General features: G+C 44.7%; 1 pseudogene; it reads right to left on the minus strand.

The window, feature by feature from the left end:
• Nucleotides 1-1,204: 1,204 nt before the first annotated feature.
• On the minus strand, nt 1,205-2,857 carry LOC136465491 (uncharacterized; annotated as a pseudogene).
• Between the last annotated feature and the right edge of the window lie 10,511 nt (nt 2,858-13,368).

Below are 13,368 nucleotides of genomic sequence, written 5' to 3' on the forward strand. Positions count from 1 at the left end.
CAACCCAATAAGCCCCACCCGGTCACTGCCTCATCCCCCACACCGTCTTCTTCTTCCCCAGTCGGTCGTCTTCCTCTCTTCTCTCTCTCGCTCTTGTCCCGTGAAACCCTAGCACTCGATGCCCCGACAGGAGGGGAAGATGGCTTCGAGCTCGAAGACAGAGGCTGCCTCGAGCGCGCCATCTTTGGACGCGTTTAGGGATGGCACAAGCAACCTTCCCTTGGTCGATTGCAGCAAGTGTGGAGCTCAGTTGATTGGCCTAGTGTCGAAGCAGGACAAGAGCTTTGGGCAGAGGTTCTACAAGTGTCCTCTAATTAACCATGTAAGTTGGTAGATCTACAATTTTATCCGCCTATTGATGTAGTTGTATGGCCGATTTCATCTGAGCATTGTTCCTCATCTTCTTTTGTTAGTTCTACATGTGGGAGGACCAATACGTTGAGTACCTCATCGGCAAATCCAAGCTTCCACGATGTTTCTCAAAGATCGGTAGAGGGTCGCCGTCTCTGGGGTTGACTCAAGCCATGGATCCAAGGATGTCCTCTTAGGAGCTGATTCAAGCCATGGAGTCTTTGAATGAATCAATTGGAGGATGCACTACCCTGTTAGAAAGCACAACCGCATCTATGAAGGATGCACATGCCGCTTTGAAGAAAATTGTTGATGCCAATCAGTCAATAGGGAGCAACATCGACAAGATAGGCGATCGTTTGCTTGTTTTAGGTCTAGCAATTATGTTCATTGTAGTGCTACTTCTCTTGGTGGTGTTAGTGAAGTGAGCATTGATTTGTCAGAGTTAATGTAGGCATCCTGTATGAACTTTTAGTTGATGTCTATCACTTATGTCTCCCTTATGTGTCAATGAATGCTATTGTATGTTCTGATGTTCTAATTTGGTTGTCAATGAAGTGTATGTGTTTTAGTGCATGGCAACTACAAAATAGATCAAGTGCAAGTCAATCTAGTCTTAACATTACAAGCCATCAAGTTTGGTTTCGAGCCAAGTTACATAACAGCGACAAGTCTGAATTTAAGCCTTCAAGTTTGGCTTATAGCCAAGTCACATAACAACGAAAAGTCTGAATTTAGGCCAATTATGGTTGATTACATTACAAAGGCTACAAAATCATAGTTCTAGACAACATTAGAAGTCATCTTCCAAAAGCATCATCAGTAGGTCGCAAACACTACACTTGCAATTATTTCACTCAACAAGCACATCCATCACCAGCTGCTTCTTGGCCTTGCCTAGATCTTTCTTCGGCTGCACCTTGTCTCCCTTGCATTGTTTTGCCTTTTTTCCATTCACTCCCTTCGTACTCTGTCCATCAGTGGATTCTGCACCATCTCTTTCCATCTTCCTCTTGCGACTGTTAACAAATGAAAGACATTAGTACAGTAGAAGCAAATTGTTACAAGTTCAAGGGTAGTGAGATATGTAACCTCCTAGTGTTGCCTGCAGGACTGTTGGTTAGTAGTGGGGCTGTAATGGTGATGGAACATGCTCCAGTTTGGGATTGTTGGGTTGATGCAGTGCTTGCAGCCTTTGTCTTTTTGTTCCTCTCTCTTTTTGGCTTAGGTGCGGCTGGAGGTGGAGCATCACTGTCATACACTGTCTCATTGCAAGTCTTCATCATGTGACCAAATTGTCCACACCTCTTGCACTGTCTCATTCCACTGGTTCTCCCTCCTTCTTCTGCACCCTTTATCCTTCTTGTTCTAGGTCTGCCAGCTACCCTCTTTAGGATTGGTGGCCATAGTTTGAAACCCATGTCTACCTTGGGCCATTGGTTCCTATCTGTCATAGGCATTACAATTCCGGCATATGCCTTCTTGAACACATCAACAGAGTAGTAGTCATCAATATAGTCCTCTGCACTCTTGTTTCTCAGTGAGTTAATGAAGCAAAGGGCATGAGTGCAGGGGAGCCCAGTGATCTGCCACCTATTACAACTACATGTTCTGTTATCTAGATCAATAGTGTGTCTCCAGGTCTTCAGCTCTTTAGTTGTGCCTTGAATCTCAGCTGTGTTGTTGTGTCCTCTATGAATGACATAGTTCAGGTTTCTGCTTTTTGCATTCAAATCTTTAGTTACATGAGGAAGGATCTTGTCTATCATCTTGTTGGATAACCTTCTTCTAAGGTCATGCTTCTCCATGATCATCTACCTTATCTTGTCCATCAGTGGGATGACTGGTTGTGCTTTCTCCTTTCTGATCCAACTATTAAATGTCTCTGCAATATTGTTTGTGACATAGTCACACTTGCTATCCGGTGAGAATCTCCACCTGTTCCACAAATGTTTGTGGTTCTCCTCTATCCATTTTATTGCATTTGGAGAAGCTTTCTGCATGGTCTTGTAGTGATGCTCATAGTGCTTCTTGTTAAAAGCTCTACATGCAGGCCAAAGGTGTTTCTTGAAAACAGCCCCTCTATACCTCTTCTGAAAGTTCTTCACTAGATGCCTCATACACTCTCTATGTTCCACTCCATTTGAAAACACAGTTGTAACTGCACTATCTATACCCTTGCCTGCATCTGTGGATATCACAAGTCCAGGAGGTGAGCCTATTGCAGTCTAAAGCTTTTCAAAAAACCACTTCCAGCTATCTGCGGACTCTGACTCAAACACCCCATATGCAACTGGAAATAGCCAGCCGTGACCATCAACTGCTGAAGCTGATGCCAATTGACCCCTCCACCTTCCTGTCAAAACAGTGGAGTCAACACCTAAAAATGGCCTGCAGCCATTGAGAAACCCATCTACACAAGCCTTCAATGCAATAAACATCCTAGTAAACCTCATCTTTTTACCAACAGGAGCATACTCTATCTCCACTATGCTTCCAGGGTTGGTCCTCTCTACCTCTGCTTTGAAACTAAAAGCATCAGCCATTATTTACTCTAGAGCCAACCTTCTCCCATCCCAAACCACGTAGTAAGATAGCATGATCTTGAACTTCTTCTCCAGATCTTTCTTTAGTTCTGCAGCTCTAGTATTTGGTTGATCCCTAAGAATGTCAATGACTCTGTCTCTGACCCATTTGTTGGTAGCCATGCAGTTCTGGTCAAGCTTGGAAGTGCTAGCACAATTATGCTTAGCATGGAGCTTTTTTATCTGCAACAAAAAAGAAGGGCTAAATCAGCTTACAAGGGCATGAAACAAACAATACACCACATATAACTGTAAATTACATAGTTAAAAGCAGGTATGGTGACCTGCCATGTCTTGCCATCCTACAGCTCAGAAGCATGAATCCTCCACCTACACTTCTTCTTTTTGCTACTTCTGCCCTTGCAGAACCCTCTATACCTTTTAGCCTCACTATAATGTGCATCAATTTCAAACTCATTAAGAACAGCAAACTGCCTAATTGCCCTCTTAAAAGTATCTCCATCTTCAAATGTGACACCAAGAGCAATGGTTGGGTTCTCCAGGTCAGTCACATGTTCAACAATCTCACATCCAGCTTCATCATCAACAAAAAGGTCATCCAACTCACTACAGTCACCATCAGTTGATTGCCCCTCATGTTCTAGCTATTCTTCAACATCAGATAAATATGGATGCTCATCATTTAGACCCACATATTCTACCTCATCCTCATCCCATGGTTCCTCATCATCTGAGAGATCCCTTTTCCTTCCCTTACCTCTCTTAGACTTAGCCTTGGTTTTGGTAGTCCCTGTCTCTGCATTGTTAGCTACGACATCTTCTGTCTCATCCTCAGCAACATACTCAATCAAAGCCAGAGGGAGGGGCTCTGTGGCAACACTAGCACTACCGACATGATGTGTAGAAGGTTCAACAGATACACTTTGGCTGTGCTCAACTGTCACTGTGTCATAAACTACCACAAACAGAGGCAACCTCCTCATCTCCCAATACAGGTCCATTGCATCCATCAAGCTGGCATCAGAAGTTACATTAGTGAAAGCGGACACAGTCCTGTTCCAATAGCAAACTGATATTCCTTGATTCGAACCATGCTTCACTCCCTTTGCTATTTCATCTTTTAGGTCCATCAAGTTGGTTGAATCACGATCAACAAAAAGCTCAAGATTTGAATCTGGGTGCACTACATGACTACCATCATCGCAAACCTCGACATAATTTGGAACGCGCGCAGCAATTCTGCATGCCGAACTACTATCCATCCTAAAACAAATGAAAAAATGGTAGGGAACAATGAAAAGTGATTCATAATTGAAACCCTAAATCGACCCTAAATCGACCGAGGCTTTAATGCATATTGATAACGCCAAATAGAACCAAATCACTTGATGGAGATACACTGAAATAGTTAATTGAACAACTTGCACATCAAATAGCCAAAAATGCTTACCCTTCTGGAACCCAACCAAGATTTAGGCCCTTCGATGGTGATTCATTCCTCGGTCCCAAGCGATTCCTAAGTTTCTCTGGTGCCATCTCGTCCAACTCCTCTGCTTGGATCTATGGACACATAACTACGGAGAGGAAGGTGGTGCCGATTGTGGACAAGGAGGGAGCGCGGGTGCGGAGAGGAGGGCGATGGCTAAACTGGTGGCGGCGGTGAGACTGATGGCGGCTAGGGATGGGGAATTGCAAGAGCAGCTAGGTCAACCAGGCAAGTCGAGTCGACCTAGGGGCACCCATTGTCATTTCCAAAAAGTTCTCTGTCCAAAACCAGGGAAAATGATTGTTTACTGCGCACGGTGTGTTACAACAAAGGAACCCAAATTCGCAATGTGTCTTAGCCCATAACACAGTTGGCGGTGTGCCGCAGCCAAAACAACGTTTCCCCTAGTGTGCCAGCCCAAAATTTGCCTTCTTATTAGGTTGTTTGGTCATGTTGGTTGAATTTAGTAAAACTTCAGTGGTCACATACATTAATTCCAGTAATATCCACTTCATAGGAAAGTGACTTAGACCTAAAGTACATGTCCTGTGTCTAAAATTTGAAGCCATGGAAAAGACACCATGTTGTTCTAGGCCGTAGCCTTAGAACCCCTAGGTTGTCACCCAAACATACACAGAACCTAGAAAGAAGAGACTAGCGAAAGGTTACCACGGGTAATCCGACTTGATATCATGAATAGGAATTAGGGTTCCTTCCTTTACAACCTCTGCAGAGGTGCTATTTATACACTTCCGTAGCATTTACATGGACACAACTACCCTTACAACTACCCTGATCTAGGAGAATATTCCTTTTCACTGAGGGCACTTCGGTATTTCCCTTCTTCACCTCCCTCGGGCTCCAACTGCCCTCGCCGCAGTCTGGTGGTCCCGTTAGCCAGCTGTAGCCGCTGGGCCCCCATGCTGCCTTCTCCCTTAGTGACAAAAGGGTAGAGAGTTCCTGCAACACCAGAGAAGGTTACCTCGTGCGAACGTTCAATCAACCCCATGCTTTCGCCCGATGGCCAAAGCCTTGTCTCCGTAAGCCTATTTCCGTGTCGTGCAAAGATACCCATAATGACCTGAATGCTCCCTTTCGCCATCAAAGGGTCACAGAAAGAATTGGTTGCTGATCAATTCCCCTTTTCACCAGTAGGGGTGCAAAGTGTGAGGGCGTAGCCCAACACACCATGAGCCGTGTTGACACCTAAAGTGGCAAACGGGTAAACCGTAAGCGTACGGTAGTCAATGCTGCCTTCACCGGGAGTATTCCAGGTATCGTATTTCCACGGGGAACGTGAAGTGAACTAACTAAGGATCAAGACCATCCTATGATGATACAAAAGATCCTATGAAACTTTGGGTAGAGAGGATCTAGATAGCAATGATATCTGGTAAAGATAGTAGTTATAAAGGGCAGTTCACCCACCTTGCTTATAGGAGGCGATAGGCGAGACAATAGGGGATGAAACCCTATCTAAAACGGCTACCTTGTTACTGGGGCCCTACCTTTTAAGAACTTGCCTACAACACATGGTGGAATGCAAAGGCTAGACAGGGCTGTCACCACCTGCATCACAAACAATCCGTGTGACAAGCGGTCTACACAGGCAAGATATAGTCTAGGCACCATGTCTACACTATACTTACTACTCTAACCTTGCGCAACTAAGTTCCCTTAGAAAGTTTAGAGCACTCTACTGAAGTAAAGCGATGTATAGGTAATAAGGCTTATATAACTACTAGTAGAGACAGAATACCAAATACTATAAAGATCTTAGATGAGTCACTTACAAGAAGATCTCATCCACCAAGGTACAACTTGGAGAAGACACTAGATAGGCCCGACTCTTCTCCACTCCCCTCACTCTCTCCCTAATCTCATAGCTACTAGAGAGTGGTTTACTCTAATGTGTCATGAATGAGAGTGAAGTCCTAGGGGGTATTTATAGCTAGAGTGAGGGGTGGTGCCATGTCATCGGTCTAGGTGCCCTTTGATCCAACTGACCTTGAATCAACCTTTGTTCAACAGTTCAGATCAAGGAGGATGCATGGAGGCATGCACAGAGGCGGTGCACCAAAGTTGAGCTGGTTTAGCCACCTAAGGAGGTCAGCTGACCTCCCTATGGTAGGTGGGCCATGCCATCACCTTCTAGAAGGTGTCCCCATGTGTTATAGTGAAGGTTGGATACTTTGGTCACGCTGGATGCTTCGTCGTGGGCCTAGGAATTCGTGTGCTCTCCTGTTCTAGCCAATAGGAGAAGAGGATCTTGGGATCCAAGGATGGAGATTGACTCTGGTGACATTGACATGGATCAAGGAAGCTTGCAGTGGCTGATAAGCTCCATGGGCAGGTCGTTCGACCTCCATATGGGGCCAAATCAGCGCATCTTCTGTAGATGGCTTCTAGAAGCATTATTCATCATGATGATATGTGTGAATGGCTTAGAGGGCCCAAGTAGAGGTTGACCAACCTCTAGGGAGCCTTCAGCCACCCAATTCTCATGTATTGTGTACCTACAAGCAAATAATGATATGTACATAGTGGAACCAAGTTATGTGCATCTAAATTACTTGTCTTTGGTTGTTAGCTCCTAGAAATAGTGTTTTGTTGACGGTTATGGTGGTGTAAAAATATGGTGAAATTACCAGTCAACAAGATCCCCCACATTTAAGTCTTTGTTCGTCCTTGAGTAAAGGTTAGAGAGAAAAGAAGACAATAATCATGACATCTTCAAGATATACAGCAATCATAAGTTTTATTCAAGACATACCTTATACAAGTGGGTTATTTAGGCACTGTCTAGCATATATCCTTCAGATGTTGATAAATGGAGCAGTTCTCAAAGCAAAGTCATCTTCCCTTTTTCACTTCTTGGCACTTAGAGTTTTTGATAGAGTTTTGAAAAGAGGCACATAGCTCAATCTTACTCCTCAAATAGTACTCTTAGATCACTCAAAGGTGTATGAGTTCTTACCAAGGCATATCACGAAGTTGCCTTCTTTTTGTTTCTTCCTACATCTATCAGGCTTATGTGGAGCTCAGGTAGGGATAAACATGGTAGCATACTTGTATTGCATATATTGTAAAGCCAAAACAAGGATCCAAGGTGAAAAGTGTCATAATCCTAGATCAAGATGTGCATGTGTGTGGAGCATGGTGATAAACTTGATTGAACTCCTTAGCAAGTATAATCTCTAACTTATGATTATTTTGAGACATGGCTATCTTTTCTCATTTTTTCACTTTTTTGACTTCTTTTTTGACATAAGCTTTTCACTTTTGCTCATTTTTTTGAATATCTTTCCATAGCCATATCATTTTTGTAAGAATTTTAGAGAGAGATCATATTAAACTTGGAGTGTTTATTTGTTTTTGCGTACTTCCAGTGCAGAAGCAGCATATGTATGTGGTGTGTGCGTGATCTTGATCCTAGGACTATGACAAAATTCTAAACAAGGGTCAACAAGGTTTGACCAAACTCAACACAAGTAACAAGCAGCATAAAAAGAAGGTTTTGTGAACATTGTATGAACATATATGGCTCTGGTAGGAAATTTCTCACTATTGAGGAGTAAGTGACACTATGGTTTTAGGACATTTTCAAAAATAAACCTCTAAGCACTTTGAGTAGAAAAGGAATGAAACATGAGCCAAGAACCATATCACATTTGTCATCAACTTAGTCAATATGATTTTCCTATCAAGATATATTTCCCACAAGCATAAGCATATGCAAGAAATAAACTTTATGATGCTTCTACCCTTTAAATGTCATAAATCATGTCACTTTTCTCAAATTTCATTTTCAGATGCGAATCTTCTTGTTTGTTTATTTATTTATTTATTTATTTATTTATTCAGTATTATTTTTATTATTTTTTATTTTTAGTTTATGTTTTTATAATTTTTAAATGGAAATAAACAAATATAAAAGAAATGCATCTAAAGAAAGGGAGGAGGCATGGCAAACCAGTCAGGTGGAACATTGGAGTAGAGTGGGTGCAGACTAGTGGGCCCAGGGGTCCATGGTGAGGTCGGGCGACCCCAACTTGGGGCCTTTGGCCACCTCGGTGTTTTCCATGCATGTTCTTACCTCTAAAGACGTACTCCTGCAGTCGTGCCTTTCTGGGCATATGATGGTCGCCCTGACCTCAAAAAGTAGCCATTGGAGCCTATATTTGACGTGCAGCTCTGTCTGGCCATGGAGATCACCTGTGACATGTCCAAACCATGCCAAGGTGTCTTTGGGGGGATTGTACGACTGCCCCCACACTTAGCTCAGTGTGTGCTGGATCACAATAGAGGAAAACCGTCAAGTGTAGGGGTTTTGCTGGTGGCAACACACCAGTAGAGCCAAAGATTTCATTAACTTCAACTAATTTTAGGCATGTTACATCGGTGAAGATAAATGAAACAGGCAAACCTAAGTGCCTAAGTTATTGCGAATGACTGAGGTGCTTAAGGAGAGGGTGGAGGTTTGCCTTCCCTATGGCCTCTTAGGTGCTATTGTCTAGCAGACAGCTTGGTGAGGCCCCTACGTGGATATAGGGACCGTGGAGTAAAGCAAGGACATCCTAAGAGCAAGTCTAGGGTTGCCTGACCCCTTGGTGGGTCGCCTGATGTCCTAGTGACGCTTGGCTGGCCTTCGGCCGGTGGGATCATAGCGAGAGGCTCAACTTCTATGACGTCGATAGCCATGATGGCCGATTGAAGCTCTAGATTGGCTAGTGGAGGATTGGAAGAGCCCTCACCAAAGAGGATGATGGGCATCTTGCCATGATCTCTTGTGGAGGACATGGTGGAGAGTTGAGTAGTGATTTGGTGGCCCAAGGGAGGATAAGATGTTGTTAGTGGTAAAGAGAGGTTTGGTAGGAGGAAAGAGAAGGGGAAGGAGAGGCTAAAAGGGCTCATGCCAACATTCATCAGTCCTCTTTCACTGAGGATTATGACCGAGGGCACTATTGTAAATGTTGTGTAACATACTGGATGATTGGGTCGAGTTAGATGGCTTCCCCGACACCGTCGCTTGATGACTATCTAGTGGAACCAGACCAAGTGAACTTGGCTCGAGACTCTCCTTACTCTCCTCTATGTGATGACCTGAAAACAGGCCTAGCTAGCGTCCATATGCATGTCGCTCGACACCCCTATGGTGGGTTCAGGTCAAACAGGGTTCTGGATTTAGGCTCTCCTAGGTTTATTCTATATGCTGGCCAAAGATGGGCTTGGTTAGCCTCCATATATGCCAGGTCACCCGATAGTCCATATGGGGGCTTTCAGGCTAAACTAAGCTTGGGATAGTGTCTCCTAATCCTTTCCTTACCTCTAACAAAAAATGGGCCTAGTTAGCCACCATTTGGCCATCGCCCAACTGCTCATATGGTGCCTTACCGGGCCCAGACTTGGTGTGGTGACTAGTCTAGCTAAAAGCATTCTAAAACTAGGGACAAACTATATACATGAGAAAGAAGTTAAGTCATGTAGATTTTAGTTTTTATATCAAATCAGGATTAATGACAAAATCTATCATGTCTACCTATTGCTTAGGTATATTATGCTCATGAAAAACTTTGAGTCAATGGCCATTTACCTTGAAGATGTTGCTGTCATCATCTTGAAGCGTGACAGCTACATGTGTTATAGCTTTAATGGCAAGGAATGGCCCTTGAGTTGAACATGAGGACCTTGTCTCTAGGGTTGAACTCTTTCAACTTGATTCTGTTGTCATGCCATCTCTTTGCTCTTTCCTTGGGAATCATGGCATCATGTCCAAACCTTTTGCTCCATTCACTGTTCCATTTCTACAAGAGATTAGTGGACAACACATACCCGAAGGGATACATACAGATTTCGAAGCGAGAGTAGTGTTGTCATAGAGCTAAAGGTAGTCTTCTATGCTATTGAAAAGTTGGCTTTAGCATAGAACATGATGTTCCCTTATTGCTCACCAAAACTTCAAAGTTTAAGCAAGGTTAAGGCAAAGAGGTGCAAAATTGTTTAAAGAGTACCTTAAACCTTGATTTGTCTCTGTGAAGAATCTCATGACTTACCCACCAAAATTTGGAAGTCCTCCTACAGAGGTTAGTCCAAATGCACATCCAAGTTCTATACAAGTATGTTTGGATTCAATAATCAAGCTTGACACCATGCCTTATTTGATTAATGTGGGGGATATGACCCCTGGTATCCATAAGACAAGACATGGGCCGCACATCAGAGGTGGCCTAGCCCACAAGATCAAGGCATGCATGGCACTGATCGACGTGTACCGTAAGATATTGTATAGTACCAAATAGGATACTTTCGTTGTAACCCTATCCCTCTAGAGTATATAAGGAGAGGCAGGGGTCCCCTAGTCAACATCCCCATACAGATCCAAGGCCTATCCCAAGGCATCTACATACATCTCAATGCTATACACCAAAGACACAGGACATAGGGTATTACGTCGATCAGACGGCTCGAACCTGTCTAAATCATTGTCTCTGTGCCTTGCGTCACCATCCGGTTCCTATCACATGCACCTCCACCGATTATTCTACCTTTGTGGGATACCCCTCGGAGAACTACCAAGCATCTTTTGTCGACAGTTGGCGCCCACCATGGGGCTCATGCGCGCTGATCCCTGGCGAACCAGATGGCGTAACTCAAGATCAACATCCTTCGACAACCACATCGCATGTCTTCGTATGTGAATTGACACCGCCAAGCTCTGACTATGTGCATCCTACTCCAACATGAGATCAACTTTGTTCCAGCCATCAAGCGAGCTGCCCGCGTCGCCGACCAGATAACGCCATACATCGCCAACCAGACATTCTGTCTAAAGCTAAGTCATGCTTTAATATTCTTCTAAATATTCTCCAATCTTCGTATATCACCATAATGTTTCTTCGAGCTGTTTTCTCCATGTTTGTTCTCCAAACAATTTTCTCCACGTATACCATCTTAAAGATGACATACAACTAATCTAAGGCAATTCCCCAAACAGTCATGTTGATGCTCAGATATCCCTAGAGACGGCCCTGTCTCCAACTCCTCCCTACATGTGCACGAGCATTTACCCTCTGCGTTATGGGTGGTCGGCAATGGCTCCTTAGCAACACTTTGTTCTTCCTACACTGCACACCGGCTCTGCGCTCCACGTTATGGTTAATGGGCTAGCTAGGGCTGGAGATTCAGCTACACACTAACTGGTCGGGTGGTTTATATTAAATATAAATACATCTTCAGAATAACACTAAGTGTTCACACCAACTGACCACCTAGCTGCATACGCTATTTCATCACATTGCTGATTCTTCTCCAGAGTTCATATACTTTTACATCATGTACTACCCATTCTACATATTTGTATTGTAGGATCATCGTCCAGGTGATTGGACCACCTAGTGCTCGAACTTCTCCACATGATCAACTGGTCGAACCGCTAGGTTCATGGACTTCGTCGCCAACCAGTTGATCGGACTGTTCGCCGGTCAGCTACTACTCAATGCTCACTTCATCGATTGACCTTACCGACTAGGACTATTCATCGCTTGTGCTTCATCATCAGTTACTGCTAGGGGGCTTATCAGCTAAGCCTAGGGACTCCTCGGTGCTCAGGACATCACCAGCTATGCCGAGGAGTCCTCGATGCTCGGACATCGCTAGCTACACCGGGGACTCAGTACTCGAACATCGCCAGCTACTGCCGGGGACTCCTCAGTGCTCGAACATCGCCTAGCTATGCTAGGGACTCCTCGATGCTCGGATGTCGCCAGCTACGCCTGGGGACTCCTTGGTGCTCGGACATCGCCAGCTACGCTGGGGACTCCTCGGTGCTCGAACATCACCAGCTACGTCGAGGACTCCTCGATGCTCGAACATCGCCAGCTATGCTAGGGACTCCTCAGTGCTCGGACATTGCTAGCTATGTCAAGGACTCCTCAGTGCTCGGACGTCGCTAGCTACGCCCGGAACTCCTCGGTGCTCGGACATCGCTAGCTATGACAGGGGACTCCTCGATGCTTGGACATCGCCTAGCTACGTCAGGAACTCCTCGATGCTCGAATATCGCCAGCTACGCTGGGGACTCTTCGGTGCTCGGACATCGCCAGCTACACCAGGGAACTCCTTGGTGCTTGGACATTGCCAGCTACAGTTGGGGACTCCTCGGTGCTTGGACATCGCCAGCTACACTAGGGACTCATCAGGTGCTCGGACATCGCTAGTTACACCAGGGATTCCTCGGTGCTCGAACATCGCAGGCTATTCCGGGGACTCCTCGACGCTCGAACATCGCTAGCTAAGCTGAGGACTCCCTTGGTGGTCGGATCTTACTATGTCTCATCGATGTGCTATCAAGCTGCTCCATGCTACTTGGATCAGGGTGTTGATCTTGGGCAGCATGGCTACGGTCTTGATACGTGCATGTCAGATGACGTCAGCAAGCTTTTAGACTTCTTTTGTTTGACCCTACTACAAGATTCATTCTTCATGCTTCCTAGCAGGCTCAGGGACTAAGTGGCTATACTTCACCTAGCAGTGAATGTAGTGCTTATTTCTTGATTTACCCTCCTCATTGATGGAGTCTAAGTGGCTACACTTCTTCTAAGTGAAAGAATTTTCAAATTTTATCTTGAGCCCCTTACATCCTTCTAGCAAGTCTTACTTGGCTAAGTCCTGAGATCTCCTAACCAGTTAAAGTGCTTAGACTTGTTCAAGACAGCATTGCTCAAAGGATACAAGGCGCTTAGGGACTAGCTATGGGGATATAACCCCTAGTATCCATAAGACAAGACATGGGCCACACCATCAGAGATGGCCTAGCCCACAAGATCAAGGCAGTGCACGGCACTGGTTGACATGCACTGCAAGATATTGTATAGTACCAAATAGGATACTTTTCTTATAACCCTACCCCTCCAGAGTATATAAGGAGAGGTAGGGGTCCCCTAGTGGACATCGACATATATCTCATATTCAATACAAATACACCAA

Source organism: Miscanthus floridulus, chromosome 7, assembly GCF_019320115.1.
Source record: "Miscanthus floridulus cultivar M001 chromosome 7, ASM1932011v1, whole genome shotgun sequence".
Taxonomy (NCBI): domain Eukaryota; kingdom Viridiplantae; phylum Streptophyta; class Magnoliopsida; order Poales; family Poaceae; genus Miscanthus; species Miscanthus floridulus.